The sequence below is a fragment of the Lithobates pipiens genome, unplaced genomic scaffold, assembly GCF_037356315.1.
Source record: "Lithobates pipiens isolate NorthernLeopardFrog02 unplaced genomic scaffold, aLitPip1_a1.2 Scaffold_8, whole genome shotgun sequence".
Taxonomy (NCBI): domain Eukaryota; kingdom Metazoa; phylum Chordata; class Amphibia; order Anura; family Ranidae; genus Lithobates; species Lithobates pipiens.
In genome coordinates this window covers 689922318-689950170 of record NW_027507903.1, presented here as the reverse complement: position 1 = coordinate 689950170, position 27853 = coordinate 689922318, and positions in this window count along the sequence as shown.

Sequence of the window (27853 nt, the reverse complement as noted above, 5' to 3'; positions counted from 1 at the left end):
TCCCTTCTGAGTACCTGTCTACCGTCAGAAACCACCAGAAAACACACCGCCACAGCCCGAAAGGGTGACCCCCTCAACCTTGAGGGCCACCCCACACCCGAAGAGCTTTTTGTATCCCCTCCTGTAAACCAAAGGACCAGAGGTCAATCCCCACATCCGATAGGTGAACGCCATCCCGCCGAAGATAAAGCCCCACATTCACCTCCAATTCCCGATGTCTAACCACGATGCCCCCGTTCTGCACCACAAACCGCCCAACTACCTTATTAACCCTAATCCTAGTTTTTTCAAGGCTGGCTAAAGACCTAGCCCCCCGCCACACCGTTCTGGCCACAATGTCCGACCACACCAAAATGGTGCCCGGGAAAAGGACTCGCATGCGCAACACATCGGCCTTAATATCCGCCAAAATGTCCTTAACCTTCCGAACTCCCAGGTCATTGCCCCCCGCATGAACAACCAGCACATCCGGGGGCCTATCCCTCAAAGCGAAGCGCTCCACCTCCCTCATGACACGCTCCCACCTCATGCCCGGGAAACCCAACCACATCACCCTAGCTACCCGCCTGGGGATACCCAATTGCCTGCCTGCTGGTAGAGAATCACCTCTCCTGGCCCCCCAGCAGACGTACGAATGCCCCAGGATCCAAACGAGGCGTGGAGAACCTCCATCTGGAATGAAAACAAGAGAAATAACACAACAACCAAAGGAATTTAACAAGCACAGTCCACCCCCCCCAGAAATCCAACAGCAAAACAACACCCCCAGCCGCACAAACCTTACCCAAGTAGCAACTGCGGCCGGACATAGGACCGGAACCTCCGGGACTCCCATCTACCAATCCGGCGAACCACCGCCTCCTCGAGCCCACATCGAGCCGCTTCCGTAGCCGCCCCAATCCGAAAAGAGTGGGACGCGTAGTCCCGCTCATCCAAACCCACCGCCCTCAGGCATTGCCGAAAGACCGACACAAACTGAAAACGGGATAGAAAAGAGCCCTCCGCGTGCACCAAAAAGGGGCCCGCCCCCGCAGGCCGTACCGCCCGGAAAGCCCGTACCGCCGCCACCGGGCACACTACCGAGCCCGGAAGGGCGAGCAGCGTAATCGCCACTCCCTTGCCCCGTTGATCAGTCTTGGACCTACGCAACCGTATACTCACCCGATCCGCAACCACCTGCACATCCTGATCCAACAGACCCCCAGCCACCCGTTTTGAGCGACACACCAACTCCCCTATCCTAAACGCCCCATAAAACGCCAATGAAAAAGCTGCCGTAAACAGAACGGTCTCGTAAGCGGACGAGCAAACATCCACCAGACGAGAACAAATTGCCACCAAATTGTCAAACGACACCGGCCGGCGCGCATCCCGACCCTTCCAATCCCTCCTGTACCCCTTCAACGTTTGCCGCACCCAAAAATCCTTAGTCCCGTCCGGCTCCCCCCACAGCTTGAACAAAAAGGCCAACCCCGCCAGCTTCCGCTCAATAGACGCGGGAGACAGACCCGTCTCAATGTTCCGGGCCACCCAGTACAATACCACCCAGCGCCGGTCGGAGCCCCGACCAGCCATACCAACCTCCCGCAGGAACGCCCACCATTCCGCCCACACCCTAGAATAAGCGGACCATGTAGCCTCACTCAACGACCTTTTTAACCAACCTGCGGCGATTCCAAGGGAAGCTCCCACATCCACCCGGGGCAGGGCGCCCCCGACTCCTCCGCTCCCGGCGCCAGCTGCCGGAACTTGTCCCACTGAAAACGAGAGAGCGAGTCAGCCAAAGAATTCTCCACCCCAGGTATGTGCACAGCATAAACGTAAACATTGAGCCGCAAACAGCGAAAGACCAGCTGTCGCAGCAGCCGGATGACCGGGGGGGAGGAAGCAGTCATCCGATTGAGGACCTGAACCACCCCCATGTTGTCGCAATTGATGCGCAACTTCAAATTTTGAAACTCCGCCCCCCACAGCTCCAATGCCAACACTATCGGGAACAATTCTAGCAAAACCAAATTGCCCAACAACCCCGCAACCTCCCAGGAGCGTGGCCAAGGTTCCGCACTCCACCGGCCCCGGAAAAACGCCCCATAACCCGTAGAGCCAGCCGCGTCAGTAACCAACTCCACATCGAAGTTGCTCACCGGCCCCGACATCCACATGGCCCGCCCATTATACGACTCCAAAAATTCATGCCATGCCCGCAGGTCCTCCCGGTGTTCCTTTCGCAAACGCACAAAATGGGTAGGGGCGGTCACCCCGGCGGTGGCCCCCGACAGCCGTCGGCAGAACACACGGCCCATAGGGATGATCCGGCAAGCGAAATTCAGCTTGCCCAACAGGGACTGCAGGGCCCGAAGCTGAACCTTCGGCCGGCCCTGCATTCCTGCCAACTCCGCCTGCAGATCCCGTAATTTATTCTCTGGCAAGCGACACTCCATTGCCAGAGAATCGATCACGATCCCCAAAAAACTCAATTCCGTCACCGGGCCTTCCGTCTTATCCCCCGCCAACGGCACCCCGAACCTGCCCGCAATGTGCTGCAACGTGGACAGAAGAATCGCACACACATTGGAGGCAGGCGGGCCCACGCACAGAAAGTCATCCAAATAGTGGATGACCGACTCCAGGCCCGAAACATCTCTCACCACCCATTCCAAAAATGAGCTAAAAGCTTCAAAATAGGCGCATGAGATGGAACAACCCATGGGCAGGCACAAGTCTACATAAAACTTGCCCCGCCAATGGCATCCCAACAGCCGGAAGCTGTCCGGGTGGACCGGCAGAAGACGAAACGCCGATTCCACATCCGCCTTGGCCATGAGAGCCCCACGACCATACCGCCTGACCCACCGTACCGCCGCGTCAAAAGACGTGTAGGAAACCGTACACGCCTCCGGGTCAATGAAATCATTGACCGACCCCCCTTTTGGAAAAGACAGATGATGAATCAAGCGAAACTTCCCCGGCTCCTTCTTAGGAACCACACCCAACGGGGAAACCACCAGGTCCCCCCACGGCTGCACGTCGAAAGGACCGCCCATCCGGCCCAGCGCCACCTCCTTACCCAATTTTTCATCCACAACCCCCGGGTGATCCAAAGCCGATCGCAAATTCCTGGCCAACGGCGGCACCCCTACCAAAGAACAGGGAATCCTAAAACCGTCCCGAAAGCCCGAAATCAACCCCCGCGCCGCCTCACCTTCCGGATACCTATTTAGGAAAGGAAGCATCCTTCCCAGGTTCACCGGCGTCATCCCTTTTGTGACCGGCGGCACCGGCGCGCTGACCCTTTTTGAAACAGCGGGACAGGGGGTGGGTGCCGCCGCACCTGGAGCACTCATGCTTGAAAAGGCACGCGCCCCCGAATTTACAAGCCCCTTCATTAAAGGGCCAGCACACCCCCCACTTCTTTCCGGCCGGCAGTCCCGAGGACGACGCACTCCCGGCCCCCCCCTGAAGAAACGGAGTGGGCGTCCGCGGAGCAGACATAAGCCTCATCCAGAGGCTTATGTCCTTGTGATCCCAGCGCAGGTCAGCCCGCACCGCCTTACGCTGACGAAACTGCTCATCATAGCGCAGCCACGCCAACCCTCCGTACACCCGATGAGCCTCACCAATCGCGTCCAGGTAACAAAATAACGCCGAGCAATGCTCGGGGTTCTTTTCCCCTATCACGCTAGCCAAGATAGCGAACGCCTGAAGCCAATTCGCAAATGTGCGCGGGATCAGCCGATACCTACGCTTCTCCTCGTCGTCCTTCTTGGAACTGTCCGGCTTGACCCTGTCCAAATTAAATTTCTCGAGGGGGAGCAAAGAGAAAATCTCCACATACTCACCCTTGCCGATCTTGTCCCGCACCTCCTGCTTCAAATGCGCCCCCAACGGGCCCTCGAAGCAAACATAAACTTCGCACCGGGCAGCATCCGCAAGCCTAACCAAGTCGGACCGCGCCCCCGGGTCCGCGGGCACCGGGGGGACCCCCGAGCCCACAGCCCCCGCCTCCATGCCCCCCGACACCGCAGCAGGCGGTGCGTCCCGTGCAGGCACAGCCTCCGCCCCCCCGGCCCCCCCCCCCAGTACCCAGCCAGGGGGCCACCTGAGGCGACCCCGAGCCCCCAGCAAACTTACCAACAAGGGCCTGCCGCCCCTCCAACAGCTCCTGCAACGGACCTGACGGCCCCCCAGGGGCCATTGGCCCCGCCCCCTGCGATAAACCAGCCGAAACCCCCCCCAAGACGTCCCGGGATCCCGTGGGCACCGCACCCCCCTGCGACACCCCCATCAGACCCCGCAAAGCATCCGCCAGTAATGTAGACTCCCGCAACTTACCCGGCCCCCCTTGGGCCACGGCGACCGGAACCGGTCCGGGTGCAGACAAGGACACCTCCTCCTCCTGGGACAGCTCGCTCTCCGAACCGACCTCACCAGCGCGCACCGGGGACGCAGCCATCCCCCTGTGCTCCGAGCGGTCTGTCCGGTCCATGCGATCCGGGACTGCAGGCAATGTCCTCCTCCCCCCGCCGCCCCTGGCATGCCGGCGTCTAAAACCGGCCCTGCCAGGCACCTTGGCAGCCTTCTGCGACCCTCCCTCCCCCCCCTCAAGCATGCGACCCCCCCGGTGCGCCCCCCTCCCCCCCACCGCGCGGATGAGGGCCCCAGACCCAGCTCGCCGCAGATCCCCCGCCCTGTGCACCCCCCCGTGGCCTTCAAACCCAGAGCCATCCGCACCCCCCCCCATCTCCACCGGGCCCCGTGCAGGCCCGACGCCATTGCCATGCGGCCGCGAAGCCCCGCCCCCCTCCGGTCGGCAGCGCAACGACCGCCCGGACCGGGGAGAGCCGGGAACCGGCCGTTTTGCCGGGGGGACCGATCGGTCCTCCCCCGGGCTCCGGGAGTCACGAGGCGGCCGAGGAGTAGGCCCAGGAGAAAAACGCGCCGGAGGCCGAGACCTCCGCGCGCACAGTGGAACCTCACCTGTCCCGCCGCCGTCCACATCGCCGTCCGCCAGGTCACCCACGCGGTCCCGCAGCCAGTCCGCTCCGTGCACCTCCGCCGCCCGTCGCAGCCGCGCGAAGAGTCCCTCGAGGTCCGCCATTGCAGCGGAGCAGCGAAAAAACTGCCTCCTCTGTGTAACACTGGGCTCCGAATGATCTCCTAAAGCCACACCCCTCCCTTTTATGTGACCCCTCCCCTACTCTGAACTTGTTTCCTGCAAACCTATTTCTAAACTCCACCCATAAAGCTTAACCCTCTGTGTCCCTCATACACACTGTCATGTCCAGCACTCCTTATATCATTTCATTCTTAATCCGTGCTTCTCTTTCTTTCACTTTGCACTGGGTAACTCTGCTGGCAGCTTGGCAGGACATGGTTCAGTATTGTTGGAGCTTGTTCTGCCACCACGCCTCCAAAATGCTAGTTGTGATTCTGCCACAGCTCTCTCCTCCACCCCCCTCTTCTTCCTCTATGGCCTCTTCCTCTGCAGATTTGTCCTCTGAACCAGCGGTGCACCGTCGGTGTTCAAGGGGCTTGGCAAGAACTCAGGCAAAAAGTTGCCATGCTGTGCTTGAGTTGGTCTGCGTAGGGGACAGCAGCCACACTGGGGCAGAGATTATGTCAGCTCTGCAGGGCCAGGCTCAGAGGTGGTTGACACCATGCCAGCTTCAGCCAGGAATGCTTGTATGCAACAATGGCACCAACCGCTTCTCTGCCCTCCGACAGGGACATTTGACCCATGTTCCCTGTTTGGCTCATGTCCTGAATTTGGTGGTGCAGCGGTTCTTGAGCAGGTACGTGGGCAAAGAGATTGAAATCTGCCCAAGAACCGCCTCATTTGTGACATGCCCACAAGGTGGAACTCAACATTGGCAATGCTGTAGTAGCTGCACACACAGCAGAGGGCCATCAATGAGTACCTGTGTGAGTATGGCACCAGGACAGGGTCAGAGGAGCTTGGCTAATTTTCACAACGTCATTGGCTACTGATCAATGATGCATGCACTGTCCTGTCACCCTTTGAGGAGGCCACAAGGATGGTGAGCAGTTACAGTGCATGTATCAGTGATACAGTACCTCTCGTCTTCCTGTTGGAGCACATGCTTCGTGCAATGGACAGGGCACTTGAGGCAGAACAGCAGGAGGAAGAGGAGGACTTCCTTACCTCTCAAGGCCCCTTTATGCAGATACTAGAATTCCTGCAGGCCCGCTGATCACACAGCAAGAGGAGGAGGAGGAGGAGGATTGTGTCAGCATGGAGGTGGAGGATAACACTCAGCATCAGCAGCAGTCTTCAAGGGATCGTTTGCAGTCCCCAGAAACCCAAGGAGTTGTACATGGCTGGGAGGAGGTGGTAGAGGATCATGTGATTCTTAGTGACCCAGAGGACTCAGGATCAAATGTCTCTGCAAACCTACGCTGCATGGCCTCCCTGATCCTGCAAAGCCTGCGAAAGGACCCTAGGATTTGTGGTACCAAGGAGAGGGATCATTACTGGCTGGCAACCCTTCTTGATCCATATTACAAGGGTAAGGTTGCAGAACTTATCCAGCCTTCGCAGAGGGAGCAGAGGATGAAACATCTTCAGGAGGCCTTGCCGAAAGGTTTGTGCAATGCGTTTCCAGAGCCTGGGAGGTTACAATTTCCAGGTGCTGGACAACATGTTGCTGAGGCTTTGTTCCGAGCATGTGCTGAGCAATTTGGCGCATGCTCGGAAACAATTTGGCGCATGCTCGGAAACAATTTGGCGCATGTTCGGAAACAATTTGGCGCATGCTCGGAAACAATTTGGTGCATGCTCGGAAACAATTTGGCGCATGCTCGGAACAATTTGGCGCATGCTCGGAAACAATTTGGCGTATGCTCGCATTGAACTTCATTTTCTCGGCTGGTCATAGTGTTGGACATCACCATGTTCTTGACGGTGGAAAGTTCAGAGAACGTTTGTGTGACCCGTGTGTATGCAAGACAAGCTTGAGCGGAATTCCGTCAGAAAAAACAGCCAAGATTTTTCTGACGAAAAATCCACTCGTGTGTACGCGGCATTAGACTCATCATACACGTTACAATCTGATCATACAATCTTTGTACAATCATTTTTCTATTTCCCTCAATCTATGGAATATGAGGACCCACCTAATCCAATCACTTCATTGTTATCCAGCCAGCCAGGACCTCCCAATACACGCATGATGTTGGAGGATGGAAATGAATGGATCATACATGTAGAAAACCTCTGCGCTTCATGTCATCAATAAAAGGGATGATGATAATAATGTGATGTTAACGACCCTTCTGGGACGTGACCTGTGTGATCACATGTGTGGGGGAGGGGCACCAAAGTGGCGGTAAAGAGGCAGCAGGAAGTCAGCATTGCTCTATTATGTCCGGATGAACTCACATGATCGGAATTCTCGTCGGAAAAGTCTTCGATGGAATCCTGCTCAAGCTTTTGTTGCCTACACATGGTCACACCAAATTCTGACCGCCAAGAATGTGGTGACATACAACACTACGACGAGCCGTGAAAATTAAGTTCAATGCTTCCGAGCATGCAGCGAATTGTTTCCGAGCATGCAGCGAATTGTTTCCGAGCATGCGTAGGAATTTTGCACGTCAGAATTGCTACAGATGATCAGAATTTCCTTTTTCCATCAGAAAAATTGAGAACCTGCTCTTAAAATTTTGCTGGTGGAAATTCGGCCAGAAAAAAGTTTGATGGAGCGTACACAGGGTCACATTTTGTGACGAAAACTTTACATCAGACTTTTGCTGGCCAAAATTCCGATCGTGTGTACACGGAATTACAGACGCTTATTTATTGCACAAGTCACTTTTTTTTGCTTGGACAGTGAAGTAGCGTCTAATAGGCTGCATGTGATCTGCTTCTGTCTATAATATATATGGGCTTTATCATCAGATCATTACATGTATGTAGGGGGGACACCTCATCCCTCTAATCCTGAACACATATGAATTACACGGGATCTGAGGATCATTTCATACAGAAAAGGCACCAAGTGAGTTTAATTAGCACCTTAAAGTGGAGTTCCGCCAAAGTCAGCAGCTACAAATACTGCAGCTGCTGACTTTTAAAATAAGGACACTTACCTGTCTGGGGCATGGGAAAAAGGGACACTTACCTGTCTGGGGCATGGGAAAAAGGGACACTTACCTGTCCGAGGCGTGGGAAAAAGGGACACTTACCTGTCCGAGGCGTGGGAAAAAGGGACACTTACCTGTCCGAGGCGTGGGGAAAAAGGGACACTTACCCGGCCGTGGGGAAAATGGACACTTACCTGCCCGGGTGTGGGGAAAAGGGGCACTTACCTGTCCGAGGCGTGGGGAAAAGGGACACTTGGGGCGTGGGGAAAAGGGAGTTTTACCTGTCCGAGGCGTGTGTAAAAGAGAGTCTTACCTGTCCGGGGCGTGGGGAAAAGGGACACTTACCTGTCCGGGGCGTGGGGAAAAGGGACACTTACCTGTCCGGGCGTGGAGAAAAGGGACACTTACCTGTCCGGGCGTGGAGAAAAGGGACACTTACCTGTCCGGGCATGGGGAAAAGGGACACTTGGGGCATGGGCAAAATGGACACTTACCTGTCCGGGGCGTGGGGAAAATGGACACTTACCTGTCCGGGCGTGGGGAAAAGGGACACTTACCCATCCGGGGCATGGGAAAAAGGGGCACTTACCCATCCGGGGCGTGGGGAAAAGGGACACTTACCCGGCCGGGGCGTGGGGAAAAGGGACACTTACCCGGCCGGGGCGTGGGGAAAAGGGACACTTACCCGGCCGGGGCGTGGGGAAAAGGGACACCTACCCGGCCGGGGCGTGGGGAAAAGGGACACTTACCCGGCCGGGGCGTGGGGAAAAGGGGCACTTACCTGTCTGGGGCATGGGAAAAAGGGACACTTACCTGTCTGGGGCATGGGAAAAAGGGACACTTACCTGTCCGAGGCGTGGGAAAAAGGGACACTTACCTGTCCGAGGCGTGGGAAAAAGGGACACTTACCTGTCCGAGGCGTGGGGAAAAAGGGACACTTACCCGGCCGTGGGGAAAATGGACACTTACCTGCCCGGGTGTGGGGAAAAGGGGCACTTACCTGTCCGAGGCGTGGGGAAAAGGGACACTTGGGGCGTGGGGAAAAGGGAGTTTTACCTGTCCGAGGCGTGTGTAAAAGAGAGTCTTACCTGTCCGGGGCGTGGGGAAAAGGGACACTTACCTGTCCGGGGCGTGGGGAAAAGGGACACTTACCTGTCCGGGCGTGGAGAAAAGGGACACTTACCTGTCCGGGCGTGGAGAAAAGGGACACTTACCTGTCCGGGCATGGGGAAAAGGGACACTTGGGGCATGGGCAAAATGGACACTTACCTGTCCGGGGCGTGGGGAAAATGGACACTTACCTGTCCGGGCGTGGGGAAAAGGGACACTTACCCATCCGGGGCATGGGAAAAAGGGGCACTTACCCATCCGGGGCGTGGGGAAAAGGGACACTTACCCGGCCGGGGCGTGGGGAAAAGGGACACTTACCCGGCCGGGGCGTGGGGAAAAGGGACACTTACCCGGCCGGGGCGTGGGGAAAAGGGGCACTTACCCATCCGGGGCGTGGGAAAAAGGGGCACTTACCTGGCCGGGGCGTGGGAAAAAGAAAAAGGGGCACTTACCTGGCCGGGGCGTGGGGAAAAGGGACACTTACCCGGCGGTGACGTTGGTAAAAGGGACACTTACCCGGCCGGGGCGTGGGGAAAAGGGACACGTACCCAGCCGGGGCGTGGGAAAAAAGGGCACTTACCTGGCCGGGGTGTGGGAAAAAGGGGCACTTACCCGGCCGGGGCGTGGGGAAAAGGGACACTTACCCGGCCGGGGCGTGGGGAAAAGGGACACTTACCCGGCCGGGGCATGGGGAAAAGGGACACTTACCCAGCCGGGGCGTGGGGAAAAGGGACACTAACCTGTCCGGGCGTGGGGAAAAGGGACACTTACCTGTCTGGGGAGTGGGAAAAAGGTGTCTCCACTGAGGCTTTATTACCAATCCTTGTTTCCCTAAAAACCCCAAATTTTTTAAATCCCAATTGTCATTGGGACAGAAAGTGAGGTGAAGAGGCGCACAGACAGCAAAACAAATAATGTCATGTACACACGATCGGAAATTCCACCAGCAAAAGACCGATGTGAGCTTTCGGTCGGAAAATGTGATTGTGTGTACGCTCCATCAGACTTTTGCTGGTGGAATTTCCGCCAGCAAAATATTGAGAACTTGCCGATTGTGGCAATTCCAATGCGCAAAATTCTGACGCATGCTCCGAAACAATTTAACGCAAGCTGGGAAACAATTTGACGCATGCTCCGAAACAATTTGACGCATGTTGGGAAACAATTTGACACATGCTAGGAAACAATTTGATGCATGCTGGGAAACAATCTGACGCATGCTGGGAAACAATTTGATGCATGCAGGGAAACAATCTGACGCATGCTGGGAAACAATTTGATGCATGCAGGGAAACAATTTGATGCATGCTGGGAAACAATTTGATGCATGCAGGGAAACAATTTGATGCATGCTGGGAAACAATTTGATGCATGCTGGGAAACAATTTGATGCATGCAGGGAAACAATTTGATGCATGCTGGGAAACAATCTGACGCATGCTGGGAAACAATTTGATGCATGCAGGGAAACAATTTGATGCATGCAGGTAAACAATTTGATGCATGCTGGGAAACAATTTGATGCATGCAGGGAAACAATTTGATGCATGCTGGGAAACAATTTGATGCATGCAGGGAAACAATTTGATGCATGCTGGGAAACAATTTGATGCATGCTGGGAAACAATCTGACGCATGCTGGGAAACAATTTGATGCATGCAGGGAAACAATTTGATGCATGCAGGGAAACAATTTGATGCATGCTGGGAAAAAATTTGATGCATGCAGGGAAACAATTTGATGCATGCTGGGAAACAATTTGATGCATGCAGGGAAACAATTTGATGCATGCTGGGAAACAATTTGATGCATGCTGGGAATTATAAAGAAACATCCGATAAAGGGGAACAGATTTCCCTCATTAATGGGAAGGTTTCCACAACCACCGGCCCTCCACCGGAGTCTGTATGTGCGGAGACGCTCTCCTGAGCAAAACTGACATCGGGGGACATCTGACAATATACATTAATAACAATTTCCACAACAGAAAAAAGCCAAAACCGTTTTCTTCTTTCTTTATTTTTACCATTTCCCTCCCAGTGACTTCAATGGGGTTCAGATTCTACACTCAAACTTTAGTCATGTTTGGTGAACCCTTCTTACCCCGAACCCGGGGGCATCTGTCCCTTTCCTACACAGGACCCCCGTGTGTATGAGGACAAATGCCTCATACACGCGGTTGTAAAATCCGACGGGAAAAGTCAAATCGGAATATGTTGTCGGAAAATCTGACCGTGTATGAGCTCTATCGGACTTTTTCTGTCGGAAATGCCGACTGAAAAAATTCGAGAGCAGGATCTCAAATTTTCCAAAAACAAAATCCTATTGGAGTTTTTCTGATCATGTGTCGAGCATTCCGATGGACAAAGTGCCACGCATGCTCACATCAAATTACGAGACCAAAAGCTATTGGCTACTAGCCTGAACGTAGTCCCGTCATAACGGACGAACGTCATCACGTTTAGAATGATCAGATTTTCCGATAACTTTGTCCGACCGTGTGTATGTAACACCAGTTTCGGATAAAGTCCGTCGGAAAAAATCAGACAGATTCTGTGGTCAGATTTTCCGACCGTGTGTACAAGGGCTTAGAAAACCAATAACCTCCACTCATGGGGAAATGTTCATTTAGAAGAGTAAAAGGAGATTACTGTTATAGGGACAAATTTCTAGGGTTGTAAATACTACTTTTAACCTAAAATGAATGATCCCTGTCTCCAGGGCACGTCTCCAGGGCACGTCTCCAGGGCACGTCTCCAGGGCACGTCTCCAGGGCACGTCTCCAGAGAACTTCTCCAGGGCACGTCTCCAGAGCGCGTCTCCAGTGCACGTCTCCAGAGAACTTCTCCAGAGCACGTGTCCAGTGCACGTGTCCAGGGCACGTCTCCAGGGCACGTCTCCAGGGCGCGTCTCCAGGGCGCGTCTCCAGGGCGCGTCTCCAGGGCGCGTCTCCAGAGCGCGTCTCCAGAGCGCGTCTCCAGAGCGCGTCTCCAGAGAACTTCTCCAGTGCACGTCTCCAGGGCACGTCTCCAGGGCACGTCTCCAGAGCACGTCTCCAGGGCACGTCTCCAGGGCACGTCTCCAACACATCATGCGACAATTGGTATCTAGGGAACATTGTAAAATTACAAAGAGATTATCTGGTCAGCCAATCCGCTTCCTCCTCACGTTAGTAAATGAAGAAAGAACGTGCATTCCAATAAATATAGAAGAGTGAAGGTTAATCCTGGGTGGTTAAACTGTAACATAAAGAGTCATATTAAAGAGGAGGTCCGCACCTACCTCTGCAAAAATGAAAAGCCAGCAAGTACACATCCTGTACACATCCTGTACACACACACTGTACACATCCTGTACACATCCTGTACACATCCACACTGTATACATACTGTACACACACACACACACACACACACACTATACACATCCTGTACATATGCTGTACACTGTACACACAGTACACACACAGTACACACACTGTACATATCCTGTACACACACTGTACACACCCTGTACACACCCTGTACACACACTGTACATATCCTGTACACACCCTGTACACACGCACTGTACACATCCTGTACACACACTGTACATATCCTGTACACTGTACACACTGTACACACCCTGTACACACACTGTACATATCCTGTACACACGCACTGTACACATCCTGTACACACACTGTACATATCCTGTACACTGTACACACACTGTACACACACACTGTACATATCCTGTACTCTGTACATATCCTGTACACATCCTGTACAGTGACACACACTATACACATCCTGTACACATCCTGTACATATCCTGGACACACACTGTATACACCCTGTACACACTCTGTACATATCCTGTACACTGTACACACACTGTACATATCCTGTACTCTGTACATATCCTGTACACATCCTGTACAGTGACACACACTATACACATCCTGTACATATCCTGGACACACACTGTATACACCCTGTACACACTCTGTACACACACTGTACATATCCTGTACACTGTACACACACTGTACATATCCTGTACTCTGTACATATCCTGTACACATCCTGTACAGTGACACACACTATACACATCCTGTACACATCCTGTACATATCCTGGACACACACTGTATACACCCTGTACACACTCTGTACACACACTGTACATATCCTGTACACTGTACACACACACTGTACATATCCTGTACACACACTGTACACATCCTGTACACATCCTGTACACACCTCCATGTTGAGGGCATGTGGCCTGGTACAGTTCAGGGGGGGCACTCTCTCATCCCCCCCTCTTTTCCTGTGGCCTACCAGGTTGCGTGTTCAAGTAAGGGTCTGGTATGAATTTTTAGGGGGACCCCCACGCATTTTTTTTACATTTTTGTTCGGGGTTCCCCTTAATATTCATACCAGCCTCAAAGGGCCTGGTAATGCACTGTGGGGGAATCCCAGGCCATTTTTTTTCAATGAATTTTATGTGTATTGCAGAGACCCAACAATTCATTATAGCCGGCGCTACCACTAGTAATTTTAAATGACTTTTTTTCCCCTTTAAAAATGTAATCTTTTTCTCTGACTATTCTAAACACGGGAAACATGCACTACTTTACAGGCATACTATAACCCCCCCCCGGTACGAAATTTAAAGGAATATTTCACTTTTATTGTTTCACTTTAAGCATTATTAAAATCACTGCTCCTGAAAAAATTTCCATTTTTTAAAACTTTTTTTTTTTGCATTGATACATGTCCCCTGGGGCAGGACCCGGGTCCCCAAACACTTTTTTATGACAATAACTTGCATATTAACCTTTACAATTATCACTTTTGGTTTCTCCCATAGACTTTTGAAGCGCGGCTTTCAAATTTGCTGCGAACACCCCAAATTATTCGCTAGTCGGTATTCCTAATCCTAAGTAACTATCCTCTTCATGATGATAGCTTCTAAGAATATTTTTGGTTCAGGGAACCACCACCACTGCCTAAGGCCCAATTTTGACATCACCCGGTGACCCCGCCCCTTATGCTATATACATCGATGCGCAGCGTGTCCACCGCATTAAAGCGAGAGAGAGAGAGAGTCATGTCAACACCGGAAGAAGAGAAGGAAGAAGAAGAAGACGGCGGCGGCGATGGCGACAATGAATGAGAAGATTGGGCCAACACTAGTAAAAGAGCTGGAGGAAGATGGCAGAGGAGCCCAGCAGAAGAACCGGAGAGTGGGAGAAGAGGCCACAAAGTGCAGAGAGACCCCCGAAGTCGGAAGAACACCCCCAGAGCTGCCTAATAAACTACTTTAAAAACCTGTCTAGTGTCTTTGTTTATTGACTTTTTTTTCCCCTAGGTGAATGGGTAGGGGTACAATGTACCCCATACTCATTCACATAGGGTGGGATCTGGGGGCCCCCTTATTAAATATTTATTATTTAAGCCCCCTGCCCGCAGACCCCGACAACCAATGGCCAGGGTTGTTGGGAAGAGGCCCTTGTACTCATCAACATGGGGACAAGGTGCTTTGGGGTGGGGGGGGCCACAGGGAGCCCCCCTTCCCCAAAGCACCCACCCCCCATGTTGAGGGCATGCGGCCTGGTACGGTTAAGGAGGGGTGCGCTCGCTTATCCCCACCCTCTTTCCTGACCGGCCGGGCTGCATGCTCGGATAAGGGTCTGGTAGGGGCTTTGGGGGGACCCCCACAGCGTTTTTTTTGGCATAGGGAGTTACCCTTAAAATCCATAATAGGTGACGGGGGGGGCTCGAAAGGTGTCAATCTCGCCAATGAAAGTGTCGAAATTGACTTCCTTCTCTATTACCATCGTACCTGAAGTCACATTCAAAATGTGTGTGGGCAAGTCTGTTCATTTGGAAAGTCCGGAAGACCTCTGCTGCTAAGTCCGGCGGATTGTCCACTGAACCAAGTTCTGATCGTGTGTACGTGGCATAAGGCCCAATTTTCTGCAGAGTATATATAGGGCAGGCCATAAAGCAGGGATCCTCAAACTACAGCCCTCCAGCTGTTGTGAAACTACACATCCCATGAGGCATTGTAAAACTCTGACATTCACAGACATGACTAGGCATGATGGGAATTGTAGTTCCTAAACAACTGGAGGGCCGTAGTTTGAAGACCCATGCCATATAGTATATTCAGGCGGTCCCCTATTTTCAAACATCTGACTTACAAATGTCTCCTACTTACAAACAGATGTAGACAACAGGAAGTGAGAGGAAATCTACCCCTAGGAAGGGAAATTCTCTCCTGTAAGAGTTGATATGGGAAAAATGTGTCTCCTCCACTGAGTTATTACCAATCCTTGTTTCCTTAACAGAAAAAAGAGGGAAAAAACTGCGCTAAGGTGAAACATAAAAATTAATCATTAATCATATGTGATACTCTTATCATGAAAGATTTAGCTGCAGCTTGACTGTCACATGAATACAGAAAAACAAAACGAAAAATAATAAGCCGCGCTAACTCACACAAACATCAAATTGTGCAAAAATTACAAAATGAATCGTGAACTGTTAATATCCTCTACACATAAATTGATATACACTTATATCATAGATAGTGAAATACATATATGTGTTATAAGCTCAGGCCATGCAAATCACTCATTCCTTGTAATATAAGATCACGTTGCATGTGCCTATAATGCTAAAAAAACTAAAAAACACCCAGTGTATGAACAACAAGTCCGTGTATATAAATCACAGAAAATCACTTTCAAAAACTGTGAGTAAAGTCCTCCACAGATGAACCATAAAAATCGTAGAAGATCCACTGCTGGGTCCAATTAGATAGTGCTTGATCCTCCACCAAAACACAATTACATTTGCCGCTTACCAGAAAGACATGACCCCCTGCTACATAGGGTCACAAAAGACCTATGGATATAGATTCGTCTTCCAGCCACGAGGGGTCCTCAGTGTTCTCCTTGCGTCACCACTCCAATAAGGGTTATGGAGAAAACACTCCCAGACATCTTTCTCATAGGTCCAGAGGGACTCAGGGCAGGAACATCAAAGCCATGGAAGAAAGATAGAACATAACATACCTCTCCGTAGTACTGTGCGAAACGGCACTACCCGCTGTCAATACGCGGGACGGAACAATAACCCGGAAGTGAGGACTGAGGACCCCTTGTGGCTGGAAGACGAATCTATATCCATAGGTCTTTTGTGACCCTCTGTAGCGGGGGGGTCATGTCTTTCTGGTAAGCGGCAAATGTAATTGTGTTTTGGTGGAGGATCAAGCACTATCTAATTGGCCCCAGCAGTGGATCTTCTACGATTTTTATGGTTCATCTGTGGAGGACTTTACTCACAGTTTTTGAAAGTGATTTTCTGTGATTTATATACACGGACTTGTTGTTCATACACTGGGTGTTTTTTAGTTTTTTTAGCATTATAGGCACATGCAACGTGATCTTATATTGCAAGGAATGAGTGATTTGCATGGCCTGAACTTATAACACATACTTGTTTCCTTAACCACTTACCGACCGCGGCAGATTCGCCGCGAGATCACCGCTATCAGCGGCGGGAGAGGTGCCACCCCCCTCCCGCCACCCTCCTGCACCTTCTGCTGCTTACCGGAGCCGTCGGTAGCGGCGGAGGCGATTGGGTCCTTTCGCTAGCTGGGTATGGAGATGAGTGAGGCTAAGATGGCCCCCATAGGAGGGTGGAAGCGATGTCAAAACGTCACTTTGGCCCATACCTCTTAAAGGTATATTTTTTTTAAATGTAATTTTTTCTTTTTTTTCTTGCATTTTAGTCCAAATATGAGATGTGAGGACTTTGACCCCCCCGGATCTCATATTTAAGAGGACCTGTCATGCTTTTTTCTATTACAAGGGATGTTTCCATTCCTTGTAATAGGAATAAAAGTGATCCATTTTTTATTTTTTTTTAAAACAGTGTAAAAATAAATAAAATCAATTAAAATAAATAATAGAAAAAAAAAAAAAAAAGGTTTTTAAAAACACCCCGTCACGACGAGCTAGCGCACAGAAGTGAGCGCATACGTGAGTAGCGCTCGCATATGAAAATGATGGTCAAACCACACATGTGAGGTATCGCCGCCATCGGTAGAGCGAGAGCAATAATTCTAGCCCTAGACCTCCTCTGTAACGCAAAAAATGCAACCTGTAGAATTTTTTAAATGTCGCTTATGGAGATTTCTGAGGCTAAAAGTTTGACGCCATTCCACGAGCGGGCGCAATTTTGAAGCGTGACATGTTGGGTATCAATTTACTCGGCGTACCATTATCTTTCACAATATAAAAAAAATTGGGCTAATTTTACTGTTGTCTTATTTTTTTATTCAAAAAAGTGAATTTTTTCCAAAAAAAAAGTGCGCTTGTAAGACCGCTGCGCAAATACGGTGTGAAAAAAAGTATTTCAATGACCGCCATTTTATTCTCTAGGGTGTTGGAAAAAAAACACAATATAAAATGTTTGGGGGTTCTAAGTAAGTTTTGAGCAAAAAAACATGTAAACACCGAGTCTGAAAAAGAGGCCTGGTCCTTAAGTGGTTAAAACCCCCAAGTTTTCAAAATCCAATTGTCATTGGGACAGAAAGTGAGGTGAAATCTTCTGAACAGGGGCACAGACAGCAAAACAAATGTTACAGGGGTGGTAACCCTTCCCTATGTTATCCAAAAAATTTAAAAATAGATTTTTTGGCTGGAGCTACCCTTACAAAATGTACCTCTTCCAAATTACAAACAGATTCAACGTAAGAACAAACCTACAGTCCCTGTCTTGTTTTTAACCCAGGGAACCACCTGTATACTGTTGTTCAGAGTATATAAGGGGCCCCATGCCTTTTTTTTTTGAGGGGGGGGGGTGCGGGGTTCTCCTTAATGTCCTTACCAGACCCGAAGGACTTGGTATTGGGCTGGGGGGGACCCATGCCGTTTTTCTCAATGATTTTCATCTATATTGCCGGGACCCAAAATTACATTACAGCCGCAAGCAGTTTTAAATGACTTTTATTCTTTAAAAATGTCATTTTGCTACAGGGACTGTTCTAAACACGGCAAAAATGCACCATTTTACAGGCATACTATACACACCCCCCAGGCACAATATTTAAAGGAATATTACACTTTTATTGTTTCACTTTAATCATTATTAAAATCGCTGCTCCCGAAAAAACGGCCGCTTTTAAAACTTTTTTTGCATTGATCCATGTCCCCTGGGGCAGGACCCGGGTCCCCAAACACTTTTTAGGACAGTAACTTGCATATTAGCCTTTAAAATAAGCACTTTTGATTTTTCACGTTCGGGTCTCATAGACTTTAACGGTGTTCACACAAACTTTTTGTCAGTTTGCATGTTATGCCGCAAACAAAACCGGGCGTGTTAGGCTCATCCCTACTGGACAGTAGAGCCAATCTCAAGGCCCTTCAAATGTCCAACATAGGGTAATGCCACATAGCTTCAAAGAATAGTCTAATATAAACTATCCTTATTGTATATCCAGCATAAGCACCAGGGTCCTGTAAGGGTCGAAGAGCCTCAAAGCTGAAAAAAGAAAAAAAATAGTCCACATTTGTAGTAACGCAACGATCAAGAAACCCCCATAGCCACACAAAAGACAGCAATAAAAGTGGAATGGAAAAACTCCAAGCATACCTAGTAATGGTGGCTATAACAGCTAATCCAGCCATCCTTGTGCGTCCAGACAGAGTGGAGCTGTCTCCGTCTGAACACCGCCATGTCCATGTGTATATACGTCCCGACCAGACACGCGTCATGCCTGACACCGGAAGTGACATCACCCAGACCAGCCACAGGCTACCATGCATGCGCCCACATCACTGCTGACAATAGGAATGGCTTATAAGATTGTGTTTCATTAATACCTGGAGCATATGTCCCGGAAAGACATTCAATCCATAAGGTTTCCCTTTGAAGAATTTGTTTATGCCATTCTCCTCCTCTTGGGCTTTTAGGGTTGACAGCCAGAGCTATCCAACTAATCAGAGGTATTCCAACTGATCTCATCAATTACCCATTATCCATCATTATTTCACCCCCAACCCTACTTTAGCCATACTTCACATAGGGATAGAGAAGTATCCGCATCCTTTTAGACCGGTCATCACTCACATACTAATAGCTGCTCGCAATTTGGTGCTTTGCAACTGGAAAGCCATCACATCTGACAGATGTGAAATTGATAGTCCAACAAAATCACTTGTTTGAATGCCTATTGGTCATCAACACCCTCTCTTGTACATTGTTTGATAAATCTTGGGAAATCTGGACAGACAAAGTTACTGCAGTGCCCTAATTTGAGAACTATTGCTATTTCTGACATTTTTCTAGCACCCTTATTGACATTTCTATAAGTGTCTTTTGCATATTTGCAGTATATATGTGAAATGTAATTGTTCACCAACAACCACTTCTGTGTAAACTCTTTGTAAAATGTTAGTTTTTTTATTTGTTTCTTGTTATATACTCTGCACTATCTACTGTATACCGCCTGCACTGTATTTTATACTGTACACCGCCTGCACTGTATTTTATACTGTACACCGCCTGCACTGTATTTTATACTGTACACTGACTGCACTGTATTTTATACCGTACACAACCTGAAGTATATTATATACTGTACACACTGTATTATATACTGTACACTGCCTGTACTGTATTATATACTGTGTACACCACCTGCAATGTATTATATACTGTACACTGCCTGTAATTATGTACTGTACACCGCCTGTAATGTATTATATACTGTGTACACCGCCTGCAATGTATTATATACTGTACACACTGTACAACACCAACGGCACTGTATTATATACTGTACACTGCCTCCACTGTATTATATACTGTACACTGCCTGCAGTTATACTGTACACTGCCTGCACTGTATTATATTCTGTACACTTACTGCAGGGCTTGACAAATTTGCTTGGAATCTAGGAGCCAACTAAAAAAGTTAGGAGCCGGGTCGGCAACGGCAATCCAGACCTGTCCCTGGCCTGACATGGAGACGAGTGAGGGGAGGATAGCGCGGCCCCCCCACCTGTCTCCATGTCATTGCCCATAGCTCTTAGAGGGACATTTTTTTTAATTTTTTATTTTTCAAATGACATTTTTTTTTTTTTTTATTGCATTTTAGTGTAAATTTGAGATCTGAGGTCTCTTTGACCCCAGATCTCATATTTAAGAGGACCTGTCCTGTTTTTTTCTATTACAAGGGATTTTTACATTCCTTGTAATAGGAATAAAAGTGAAATTTTTTTTTAAAAGCACCGTGAAAAAATAAAAAGTTAAAATAAGAAAAAAAAAATGTTTTAAATGCGCCCTGTCCTGCCAAGCTTGCGTGCAGAAGCGAACGCATACGTGAGTAGTGCCCGCATAGGAAAGCGGTGTTCAAACCACACATGAGGTATCGCTGCGTTCGGTAGAGCGAGAGCAATAATTCTAGCCCTAGACCTCCTCTGTAACCCAAAACGTGCAACCTGTAGAATTTTTTAAACGTCGCCTATGGAGATTTTAAAGGCTAAGTTTGTCGCCATTCCATGAGCGGACGCAATTTTGAAGCGTGACATGTTGGATATCAATTTATTCGGCGTAACATTATTTTTCACAATATAAAAAAAATTGGGCCAACTTTACTGTTATATTTATTTAATTAAAAAAATAAGACTTTTTCCCCAAAAATGCGCTTGTAAGTCCGCTGCACAAATACAGTGTGACAGACAGTATTGCAACGACCACCATTTTATTCTCTAGGTTGTTAGAACTCCTAAACATTATATATATATTTTTTATTCTAAGTAAAGGTGAGATGGGTGGGCAGTGAAAGCTTCATTAGCATCGCTGGCTGTCATACCAACAGCCACCACTAGATGGCGCCAAATTACAGAACTAAACATAGGACCACAGAAGGCCTCAAAGCCGCGGCCTCAATTACCGGCCGGCGGCGGCGCGGCCCGACGCGATCACGACAGGGGGGGTGGAAGGAGACAGGATACCCCCCGCTGTGCTGCCCCAGGCGCTAGGTCACGAATTCTAGTCGCAAATGCGACCTGGCGCCCGGGGTTTGTCGAGCCCTGACTTACTGCACTGTATTATATACTGTACACCGCCTGGCGTTTATTATATACTGTACACTGATTGCAATGTATTATATATAGGGATGAGCTTCGTGTTCGAGTCGAATGTACGTTCGACTCGAACATTGGCTGTTCGTCCGTTCGGCGAAATCCGAACTCTTGGTCCGTTCGCGCCAAAATTTGTGTGGCGCGCACGGCCCACAATGCACTGCGATGGCACAGTGCATTGCTGGCTCATGATTGGCCAAGCATGCACTGTGACCCCGCATGCTTGGCCAATCGCAGCGCCAGCAGCGAGGAGAGCCATGATTGGCCACAGGCATCCTAGCTCAGGCTGTGTAGTGCACGCCCCACACTATATAAGGCCGCCATAGCGGCGGCCTCGTGTAGTGTGTTGGCGTCTGAAGCAGTGGATGTTCTGTGTACCTTCAACACAGTACACACCGATCGTTTTTGGCTGATTTCCTATCTTACTGTTGTGTAGTGGTTATTGTCTGTGCCCTGACCGCAGTATATTCACTATTCACTTCACTATATTTATATATCTTTAATAATAGAGCTTGCAGTCAGTAGTGTTAGGAGATAGTGCGTGCTGTCTGCGTGCTCTGTACCCAGTACATACCGCTATAATCCACCTACATAGCTGTTCTCTATTTGAGCCCAATTGCCATCTGCAGGAGTTATTGGAAGTTGTGTGTGCCTCCAGCACAGCACAGTATACATCTGTATATACCCCTTTATCTCTGGTGTTCTATAAAAAAGGCATCTGCAGGAGTTAGTTGGTGTTGCGTGCCTCCAGCACAATATAAACTACCCAACTACTGTTTTACCCAACTCCCTTCAGGCCATTACCATGTCTGGAAGGCCAGCAAGGAGAGGCAGACAGGCGTGAGCCGATAAAAGAGGGCAAGCAGGCTCTGTGTCTAGAGACAACAGTGCTGGTCGTGGACGCGGTGCATTGTCATCAGCACATGGCCATGGGACATGCTTGTCCTTCTTTTCTGCAGCTGGACATGTTGAACCGCATCATGCCAACGACTTGGTAGAGTGGATGACCAAGCCCTCTTCATCCTCCTCATCCTCTCTCACCCAGTCTCAGGGTAGTAGCAAAGCAGCTGCCAACGCATCGTCTTCCCTCCTCTCAATGTCATCATCAGTGACTCCTTCCCTAGACCCACCACGTCCTCCTGAGGAGTCTCCTGAACTCTTTGAGCACAGTGTTGGGTACATGCTCCAGGAGGATGCCCAGTGTTTGGTGGGCTCTGATGATGACACTCAGCTAGAGGAAGGCAGTAGCGTGAGCGCAGAGAGAGGGGAAGCTCAAGAAGGACAGCAATCTGGCAGTCATGTTCCACAAGCTGCAGCATACTGCCAGGTTTGCTACAGCGATGAAGAGGGAGGGGATGATGAGGGCACTGACTCCACGTGGGTGCCTGGAAGGAGGGAGGAGGAGGAGGAGGCACATGTCCAACGAGGCAGGATGCCCTCCGGGGGCCAGCTTAGGGGCAGCACACCGACTGAATCACACCGCAGAGCTCCGCCTGCGCAGAGCGCTTCCTCTGCGCGTTATTCTAAAAGTTCTTTGGTGTGGGCCTTTTTTGAGACGAGTGCATCAGATCGCACCGCTGCTATTTGCAACATATGTCTCAAGCGTATCTCGCGTGGCCAAAACATCAGCCGCTTGGGCGCCACATGCTTGACCAGACATATGTTGACCTGCCATGCAGCTCGTTGGCAAGCGTACCTCAAAGACCCACACCAAAGAACAAAGCGGACCTCTCCTTGCTCCTCATCAGCTGGCATCTCCAACCCCACTAGACCTTCAGTCCTCTCTGAAACCTGCTCTGAGAGGAATGAAGGTGTAGAATTAGGTGTGTCACAGCCAAGTGCTTACGGGAACTCTGCTAGTGGTACACCCACGTCCGATTATAGCAGGCAAATGTCCCTGCCCCAGCTGCTGGACCGGCGGAAGAAGTTTACTCCCAGCCATCCACATGCCCAGCGGTTGAATGCTAGCTTGGCTAAATTGCTAGCACTTCAACTGCTGCCTTTTCAGTTGGTAGACTCGGCCCCTTCCCTGAGTTTGTACAATGTGCGGTTCCTCAGTGGCAGGTCCCAAAACGCCACTTTTTCTCACGGAAGGCGATTCCGGCTCTCTACCGGCATGTGGAAGGCAATGTCCTTGCCTCGCTGGACAGGGCGGTCAGCGGTAAGGTGCATATTACCGCTGACTCATGGTCCAGCAGGCATGGACAGGGACGTTACCTGTCTTTCACGGCCCATTGGGTCACTCTTCTGGCTGCTGGGAAGGATGCAGGACAAGGTGTTGGAGGTTGTTCCGCCACCACGCCTCCAAAATGCTACTATTGGTTGTGACACACCTCTCTCCTCCACCCCCTCCTCTTCTTCTTCCTCCATGGCCTCTTCCAGTGCTCTGTCCTCAGAACCAGCGGTGCTCCGTAGGCGTTCCAGGGGCTACGCAAGTACGCAGGCAAAACGATGCCATGCCGTGCTTGCGCTGGTTTGTTTGGGGGACAGGAGCCACACTGGGGCAGATGTTTTGTCAGCTCTGCAGGGGCAGGCCGAGAGGTGGTTGACGCCACGCCAGCTTAAGCCAGGAATGGTGGTTTGCGACAATGGCACCAACCTCCTCTCCGCCCTCCGACAGGGACAACTGACCCATGTGCCCTGTGTAGCTCACGTCCTTAACCTGGGGGTGCAGCGGTTCTTGGGCAGGTACCCCGGCTTACATGATGTCCTGAAGCAGGCCAGGAAAGTCTGTGTGCATTTCCGCCGATCATTTAATGCCTTTGCTCGGCTGGCTGAGCTCCAAAAGGAGTTGAACCTGCCCAAGAACCGCCTTATATGTGACATGCCCACCAGATGGAACTCAACATTGGCCATGCTGCAGCGGCTGCACACGCAGCAGAGGGCCATTAATGAGTACCTGCGCGACTACGGCACCAGGACAGGGTCAGGGGAGCTTGGTTTTTTCTCACCACGCCAGTGGGGCATGATCAGGGATGCATGCACTGTCCTGTCACCGTTTGAGGAGGCCACAAGGATGGTGAGCAGTGACAGTGCATGCATCAGTGACACTGTACCTCTTGTCCACCTCTTGGAGCATACACTGCGTGGAATAATGGACAGGGCACTTGAGGCAGAACAGAGGCAGGAAGAGGAGGACTTCCTTGCCTCTCAAGGCCCCCTTTATCCAGACAGTGTTCCTGCTGTGCCACCCATCACACAGGAAGAGGAGGAGGAGGAGGATGATTGTGTTAGCATGGAGGTGGAGGCTGGCACTCAGCATCAGCAGCAGCAGCAGCAGCAGCAGTCTTATAGGGATGATTTACAGTCCCAAGAAACACGTGGACTTGTACGTGGCTGGGAGGAGGTAGCTGCGGATCATGTTGTCCTTAGTGACCCAGAGGACTCCGGACCGAATGCCTCAGCTAACCTACGCTGCATGGCCTCCCTGATCCTGCAAAGCCTGCGGAAGGATCCTCGTATTCTTCGGATCAAGGAGAGGGACCATTACTGGCTGGCCACTCTCCTTGATCCACGGTACAAGGGTAAGGTTGCCGACCTTATCTTGCCATCGCAGAGGGAGCAGAGGATGAGACATCTCCAGGAGGCCTTGCAGAAAGGTCTGTGCAACGCGTTCCCAGAGACTGGGAGGTTACAAACTCCTGGTCCTGGACAACGTGTTGCTGAGGCATCGGTCAGAAGGAGCGGTGGAGAAGGTGGCCGTCTGACTGATGCTTTCAGACAATTTTTTAGTCCGCAGCCCCAAGGTATGATTGGTTCCAGCACCCATCGCCAGCGTCTAATTTACATGGTGCAGGAATACCTAGGGGCAAGGTCAGACTTGGACACCTTTCCCACCGAAAATCCTCTGGCTTACTGGGTCTTGAGGATGGATCACTGGCCAGAGCTTGCACAGTATGCAATTGAGCTACTGGCCTGTCCTGCATCCAGCGTTCTTTCGGAACGCACCTTCAGTGCTGCTGGTGGCTTTGTTACTGATCACAGGGTGCGCCTGTCCACCGAATCAGTTGATCGACTGACCTTCATCAAGATGAATCAGTCTTGGATCACCCACAGCTACCAAGCACCTGAAGCTGATGTAACCGAATAATTTTTTTTGAAATACCACATCCCTTCAAGACTGCCTATGCTGATGCTGAGTGACTGTCCTGTTATGTTGATTGTCTATCCTCTTCCTCCTCCGCTGATATGTTGGAAGAACATTTTTGGTTCTGGGTGATGCCAGCAGCCCAATTTTTCTGCTCCTGTTTAACAGGGGCGTTTAATTACAATTTTTGATGCAATGCTTTGCAGCAGGGCTAATTCCTGCATTAAAACTAGAGTATATGGCAGAGGTTGCAGTGTGGTGGCACCAGCACCAGTGCCTAAGGCCCAATTTTTCTGCCCCTGTTTAACAGGGGCGTTTAAGTACAATTTTTGATGCAATGCTTTGCAGCAGGGCTAATACCTGCATTAAAACTAGAGTATATGGCAGAGGTTGCAGTGTGGTGGCACCAGTGCCTAAGGCCCAATTTTTCTGCCCCTGTTTAACAGGGGCGTTTAAGTACAATTCTTGATATAATATTTCACAGGAGGGCCCCTTCCTGTGCCCACCCAGAGTAACGGTGAGGACTTATAGTGTTGTGGCACCAGCACCACAACCACCAAAGGTCAATTTTTCTACCACTGTTCAACAATGGCATGTAATTACAATTCTTGATATAATCGTTCACAGCAGGGCGCTCCAGCGCCCACCAAGAGTCACTTTGAGGGCTTACAATGTTGTGGCAAAACCAACACCTTGTTCCGCCATTTCTGCAGAGCATATAGGGCAGGCCCCTACTTTCAAACATCCAACTTACAAACATCTCCTACTTGCAAACGGAAGGAGACAACAGCAAGTGAGATGAAAAAAGATGGACGACAAAACAAATTATACAGGGGTGATAACCCTTCCCTATGTTTTCCAAAAAGCTTAAAAATAGTTTTTTTGACTGGAACTACACTTTAAAAATGTACCAGTTGAAAATTACAAACAGATTCAACTTAACACAACAAACCTACACAGTCCCTGTCTTGTTTGCACCGCCTGTATACTGCTGTTCTGAGTATATAGGGCCTGGGGGCCCCACGCCTTTCCTTTTTTTAATATGGGTACAGGGTTCCCCTTAATATGCGTACAAGACCCAAATAGGCTGGTAATGGGCAGGGAGGGCTACCCATGCCATTTTTCTGAATGATTTTCAACCATATTGCAGGAACCAGATATAACATTAAAACCGCAAGCAGTTTTAAATGGTGTTATTTCCGTTTAATGTCATTTTGTGCAGGGACTGTTCTAAACACGGGAAACACGTGGCACTTCACAGGCATACTACAGACAACCCCCAGGCACCATATTTAAAGGAATATTTCACTTTTTTTTTCACTTTAATCGTCATTAAAATCAGTGCTCCCGCCAAAACGGCCGTTTTTAAAACTTTTTTTTGCATTGACCCATGTCCCCTGAGGCAGGAGGCAGGTCCCCAAACCCTTTTTAGGACAATATCTTGCATATTAGCCGTTAAAATTAGCACTTTCCATTTCGAACGTTCGAGTCCCATAGACTTCAATGGGGTTCTAACGTTTGTAACGAACGTGGGGTCCGTTCGAAAGTTCTGGTGCGAACCGAACCGGGGGGTGTTCGGCTCATCCCTAGTTACTATCTATCAAGTTAAATTGTTCAGGAGAGGTTGTAAAAACATCCTGTGTACATTAACCACTTAAGGACCACCCCACGCCAATATACGTTGGCAGAATGGCGCGGCTGGACACAATCACATACCAGTACATGATTCTTTAAGTGCCCAGCCGTGGGTTGGGAGCCACCGGCGGCACGCTCCTGACCCAGTCCTGTGCTCCATGACCATGACCGCGGGACCAGCGGACCACTGGTGTCCTGCGAGCGGGTCACAGAGCTGAAGAATCTGTGTAAACAAACCTCTTCCCGTGCTTCCCTGTGTGACTGTCACCGATCGTCTGTTCCCTTTTATAGGGAAGGACGATTAATGACATCACATGCCAGGCCACGCCCCCTACAATAAAAAAAAATCACGTCATACATAACCCCTACACTGCACCCTAGTGGTTAACTCCTTCACTGCCAGTGTCATTTACATAGAAATCGGTGCATTTAAATAGCACTGATCGCTGTATAAATGACAATGGTCCCAAAAATGTGTCTAAATGTCAGATGTGTCGGCCATAATGTCGCAGTCACAAATCGCTGATTGCCGCCATTACTAGTAAAAAAAAATATTTATAAAAATGCTTTAAAACTATCCCCTATTTTGTAAAAGCTAACCAATCAATAATTGCTAATTGTGATTTTTTTTTTACCAATAATATGTAGAAGAATACGTATCAGCCTAAACTGAGGAAAAAAATGTTTTTTTATATATTTTTTGGGGGATATTTATTATAGCAAAAAATATTGCATTTTTTTCAAAATTGTCGCTCTATTTTTGTTTA